This window comes from Haliotis rufescens, unplaced genomic scaffold (genome assembly GCF_023055435.1).
Source record: "Haliotis rufescens isolate VD_foot unplaced genomic scaffold, xgHalRufe1.0.p SCAF_6, whole genome shotgun sequence".
Lineage (NCBI taxonomy): Eukaryota > Metazoa > Mollusca > Gastropoda > Lepetellida > Haliotidae > Haliotis > Haliotis rufescens.
Genome location: NW_025964334.1, coordinates 23,884,473 through 23,891,423, shown reverse-complemented (window position 1 = coordinate 23,891,423; position 6,951 = coordinate 23,884,473).

Here is a 6,951-nt window from a genome sequence, read left to right as displayed (position 1 = left end):
ACAACGTACCTATATAGTGACACATGTACACGCAGGATGTCAGTATACAACGCAGCTATACATAGTGACACATGTACACCCAGGATGTCAGTATACAACGTAGCTATATATAGTGACACATGTACACCCAGGATGTCAGTATACAACGTAGCTATATATAGTGGCACATGTACACCCAGGATGCCAGTATGCATCGTGGCTTTTTAAAGTGCTACATGTGCACAGCCCGGTTGTCAACACAGAACATTATGTTTCAGACAATGTGTATAATCAGTCAGCGTGTCAATGGACAATGAACAGATTTGTCACTTAATTTGTAAAATGACTAAAATTTTTAGACATTTTAGAAATTGCCTAAATGAATCAGATTTAACACATATATTGGTACGTATTCACATTGGGTGTTAGTGTAGATCATAGCAGGATGCGCATGCGCCTGAATAGCATGTCGCTGAAAAGAATGCTCCGTCACAATCGCGTTAATTATGAGATGATGTTGTGCAAAAATAATGTAATTTGACCTTGAAGCAACCCGGAATGGGTATATGTGAGTGAATCATGAACATTATTGAGCGTTTTGCTTAAAATCAAGTGTCCAAAATGTAAACAAATGTGAAGGCGAATTTACACAAGTATTGTCACTGCTGACTGACCCAGCGTCCAGGCAATCAACAAACAATGGGCAACCCGTGCAGGGTTATTGAAGCACTGACCAGTTCTCACAGCAAGGAAGAGGGCCTACGATATCCAAAGTGTGGAGGATACACGCATTGACATTTTCAAAGCAATAAACAGACGGCTTGGACAACGTGATGGAATTTATTTTGAAAATGAACTGTTTGAAACATACACTGATGATAAAGAAAACGGAACGAAGAGAGGAAGAGTAGACATGAATAGTTGACGTGATTCCCCAAAATGGACGTCCACCAAAACGTGTTCACAGAGAGCATTCCAAGAAGTCGGTGATTGAGAAATGTGCGTCTGGTGTATATTGCCTATATGACTTTTTTACAAACACAACCCCCTCCCACACACTGGAAAAAAAAACAAGCACGCAGCAATTGCAAGCCCGAACCCCGCCCGACCCACATGGAGACAGTTCAATGGAGAAACAACGAGGTAAAGATTTTTCTACCCTTATCTATACCACGTCCAATTTTCATTCTTTAAAAATCTGTTGTCCAGAAACTCTAAGCATTGTGGCCGGTTTTCCGCGAAGACATCCTAAGGTGTGAAAAGCGCAGCAATATGTTGTCGAAAATCAACGTGGTGACCAATTTTCCTTTGAACAAGTCTGATATTTTTGGCAGTCAAGACATATAACTCAACCGATGTCTAATATAATTCAATGTTTAGCGTCATGTAAACTTGTCCCATGAACCAGCGCGTGTTCCTTCATTCAAAAATCATTTCTTTGTTTTGAAGAAACACAACCGTGTAAATACAAATATCACCAAACGTAAGTTATGCTTTTATTAAATATAATTTAATAGACACTGTGATTTCACAAAAAAATCCATGTTGTAAAACAACCTCGTGATAAAACCTGCGCCCTTGTCAACACCTACCGTTGGATATTTATGATCAGTCAGACGGGTGATTGGTAAAAACAATGAGGGTAGGGGTGGAGTACTTGTGTTAGGAGGGTCACCTCACCTGTTAGTGACAGCTTGATGTGTCACTTGTAACAGGACAGGCTTTGGGCACATTTAGACACCTAATATTTTCATGACTTTGCGTTGTGATTTTTTTTATCAAGGAGATATTGATGCCGAAAATACTAAAGAATGTGTCTACGGTCCCTCCGTCTGTCCTTTACGACCTCAGTTCGTTGGATGTAGGGAGGTGATTCACGACAAAATATAATCAAGTTTCAACAGTTTATTACAGAAAATAAAAAACACACAACAAAATATAAAACAACAATTACAAATTAGTCAATACTATTCCTAACTAAAATTTACATTATTAAGCCAAAAATCCTACTTACTTATACCTTAAGAATAAAACCCAGAAGCAGCCTAAAGCAGACGAACAAACCCCTAACTAAGCCACTTTAATAAATAATCACTACAGCATCCTTAACACAGTCTACGAAGACGAACAAACCACCCTTCCAAACCTCCCAACACAATCGGTCAATGTAGCTACATCACATAGCTTACATTATTTCCTCATTAAATCCACCTGTCCAACCCACCTTTATAACCATAAAACACTAAATCGGCATGCAACCGACAAACGCACGTGCGCGCACGTGGGGCAAGATCTGAAGCGTGCTGTCCCAAAGCGAACTACATATCGGTAAGGAGCTATAAACCACGTAAATGCTACCATATATCCTACATAATCAGAGGACATTTTAATGTTTTACACCAGAATAAGGGTAGGGAGTTCGGACATTACCGCAACACCAGATGCACTTTACAACATGCGCATGCGCCGCAATGTAATATGTCTGCAGTTTCTACATACGATGTCTCTACAAATATTGAATGTTTACTGATAAAAGAAGCTGTCATATTACGATTTCGCGACAGAAACCCTGTAAATTCATTTACATGTAATTGCTGCAGTTTGTCAACATTCATTGTTAATGACTAGTATATCACATAGATGTTTCTTTGACGATATTCATCTTTACTCACGTGCTTCCAAAAGCTTTACATTCTCAAGTTCGACTACTTCAAACGTGTAAACCTAATTAAATTGCATTAAACATTATTTTGAAATGAAATGGCACAGTTTACGTATTTACAGCTGTTACTTCCGTGTGTTTACCAATTAGCATATGACGCTTACACAATAACATAGCGAAACAGATGGTCATGAGCGCCTATTGAAAATCTTTATTAAGTATGTACGTAATTAAAGTTTAAATGCCAGAGTAATTTATACGTAATTTAAAGTCTTAATGCTGGAGACAAAAAGGTCTTGCCGTGACTTCGTGAACAGAAAGTAATGAACTATTTCTCTGTGAACTCTATGACATAATCTCTGGTGTTCTCACGAGTAGTGTCGGATATGGTCGACACATTCACTCACTACCCCGAACATAACTCGGTGTCTGTTTGTTGCATAACATTGATGAGAGATGAGTTGACTGTCAAGCCAGTATTCCTCTTTTAAACAGCAAGATACTACTTTGTATACACAGGTCTAATGCTCATTTAATTGTAAAATACTCTTTGTTAGCCATTTAGAAGTTGTAGGAACACGGGGACATAAAACGGTTATGGATAGCAAATTTAATGTTTGTAGCGATGTTTCCGGGTTACTCTATCATGCGAATACTGAGTAAGATTATTGAGTAACATTGTTTATCACACATCACACATCACGCATCACATATTACATTTCATACATGCTACCCGTCATCTATCGCATGACACACATGACATGACACATAACGCATTTCAAATGTATCCACGAGGAATGACAAATATCAAATATCACATGAAACATATAACATAAGGGCCGATGGAGTAGCCTTGTGGTTAAAGCGTTCGCTCGACACGCTTCAGACCCGGGTTCGATTCCCCACATGGACACAATGTGTGAAGCCCATTTCTGGTGTCCCCCGCCGTGATATTGCTGGAATAATGCTAAAAGATGCGTAAAACTATACTCACTCACTGACTCACTATAACATATTACATAACATTCAATGTATACCATGACATATTTCACGTGACACAACACATGATACATCACACAAATCACATTTCACATGATACGACACACGACATATGAGACGTAGATATCACCTAGGACATGACACATGACAAAACAGGACACTACACACATCATATGCCACATGACAAATACCGGACGCCCCATATTACGAAAAACCTTTCGGGGCTCATACCACAGAATACATGAAACATATCACAGGTAAAATGATACATATCATAAACATATCGAATATCACTTGAAACAAGACACATCACGCATAAAAGGTTAATCACATATCACAAAATACATTACAGAACACATATCACAGGATACATGATATATATGGCACATTACTTAATACATGACGCACGATACAGGACACATATAAACGAACTCATGACAAACGTCACATGAAACATATCTCCTGATATAAATCGCAAGACACAGGACACATTGCATATAACATCGCATTACACATATCTCACCTCACATATAAAATGAAAAAAAAATATATGAAATGAAATATACCACATATGATATGACGCATATGGCACGCATACATGACATATATGGCACATCACAAATATCAATTGATCACATCACATATAACAACAAAAACATTGCATGCTACAGATCACAGGATACATGACACATATTGCACATGGCACATCACACTTATACAATTACTCACATAACACAAATAATACATGACACATATCACAGGATACATGACAGATATGGCACATGCCACATCACACATATACAATGACTATGATATGACGCATATGGCACGCATACATGACATATATGGCACATCACAAATGTCAATTGATCACATCACATATTACAACAAAAACATTGTATGACAGATCACATGATGCATGACATATAAAACACATCACATATATACAGTTACACACATTGTATGACGGGATACATGGCGCATATGGCATATCACACATATACAATTACTCCTATCATATATCACAAACAACATTCCATGACACAGATCACTCGGCCCAACGTTAGATTACGCCTGTTTTATTCCTCAATACCTCCCTGGCAGCCAGAAATGTTTGTACCAATCTGGTTAAAATGTCAGGTAACAAGTCATACTTTTTGCAAGCTGAATTCACTTTGAACTCTAGCCGTGAAAGAATTGAAATAAAAAGAAATATTCAGAGTTAAAAACATGTAAAGAATCATATCTTTTTCAGAAAATATGGATATCAAAATCAAACTTTGCACCAACATTGGCCCAACGTAGGACCGCCGATCAAAATAACGTTGGCCCAATGTTGATAGCTAACGTTGGCCCAACGTTAGATTACGCCTGTTTTATTCCTCAATACCGCCCAGGCACCCTGAAATGTTTGTACCAATCTAGTAAACACCTCAGGTAACAAGCAAATCATTCTGCAAGCTGAATTCACTTTGAACTCTAACCATGAAAGAGTTGAAATAAAAATAAATACTAGAAGTTAAAAACATGTTAAGAATCACATTTTTCCGAAAATATACCCATCGTAATCAAACTTTGCACCAACGTTGGCCCAATGTAGGACCGCCGATCAAAATAACGTTGGCCCAACGTTGAAAGCCAACGTTTGCCCAACGTTAGATAACGCTTGTTTTATTTCTCAATACCGCCAAGTCAGCCTGAAATGTTTGTACCAATCAAGTTAAGACATCAGGTAACAAGCACTTCATTCTGCAAGCTGAATTCACTTTGAACTCTGACCATGAAAGAGGTGAAATAAAAAGAAATATTCGAAATTAAAAACATGTAAAGTATCATATTTGTTTTCCGAAAATATACATATCAAAATCAAACTTTGCACCAACGTTGGCCCAACGTACGACCGCCGATCAAATTAAGGTTGACCCAACGTTGGCCCAACGTTAGATTGCGCCTGTTTTATCCCTCAATACCGCCCAGTCAGCCTGAAATGGTTGTACCAATCTATTTGAGACATGATGTAACAAGCACTACATCCTGCAAGCTGAATTCACTTTGAACTCTATCCATGAAAGAGTTGAAATAAAAAGAAATATTCGAAGTTAAAAACATGTAAAGAATCATATTTCTTCCGAAAATATACATATCAAAATCAAACATTGCACGAACGTTGGCCCAACATAGGACCGCCGATCAAAAAAACGTTGGCCCAACGTATGTAGCCAACGTTTGCCCAACGTTAGATTACGCCTGTTTTATTCCTCAATACCCCCCAGTCAGCCTGAAATGTTTGTACCAATCTATTTGAGACATGATGTAACAAGCACCACATTCTGCAAGCAGAATTAACTTTGAACTATACTAAACCAAATCGAAAACTTCACAATCCTAAAATTTTAACATTTTGACCAGTTATCATTGTGGGCCCTTATTGTGTATTTAAACAGTAATGGCCACGTATTGTCTTCAGATAACACCTGTTTTTGTGCAGGTGAATCGATCAAAATCATGTGCACAACACTATAGTGGCAAAAGTGTTTTTTCACGTGCAACTGGTCACGTGGCCATAATACCGCATGTGTTTTCAGCCATACTTGTTAGCAGTCATTAACAAAAAAACACACAAGAAAACAAAAGTCTGTACGGCATTTGTCATGCCACGAGTTTCAAATGTGCAACGTGAACGTGCTATCGGCATGTTTATGATTTACAGACGCGTCTACAGCAACCGGGTACCACCGCGAATAGCCCTCGGCCAGGTCGACCACGTGTGACGTCACATGCAGAGGATCGTCAGATTGTCTTACGTCACCTGCGTAACCGATTTTTGACGGCTACATCAACCAGAAATGAACTGTTTAGGGGTAGACTGAGTGCGCAAACTGTTCGAAACCGTCTGAGAACTGCTCACCTTCAAGCACGACGGCCATACTGCGGGCCGATTCTGACTCAATTACACAGACGTCAACGTCAATTGTGGGCACAGCGACACTTGCGATGGACTCAGAGTAATTGGAATCAAGTCGTCTTCAGTGATGAATCCCGATTTAATCTTCGATTTGCTGATGGTAGGGCGAGGGTGTGGAGGCTACGTCATGAACGTTACGCCCAGTAATGTGTACAGGAAGTTGACAGATTTCGAGGCGGAAGTGTCATGGTGTATGGAGATTTCTGTGGCAATGCACGTTCCAGGCTTCTTGTCATCCGTGGCAACCTCAACGCTGCTGCTTACCGCGACCAGGTACTGGCACCAGAACTGCTGCTTTTTATGGCAGCACATGGACCCGGTTTGATCTTCCAACACGACTATGCCA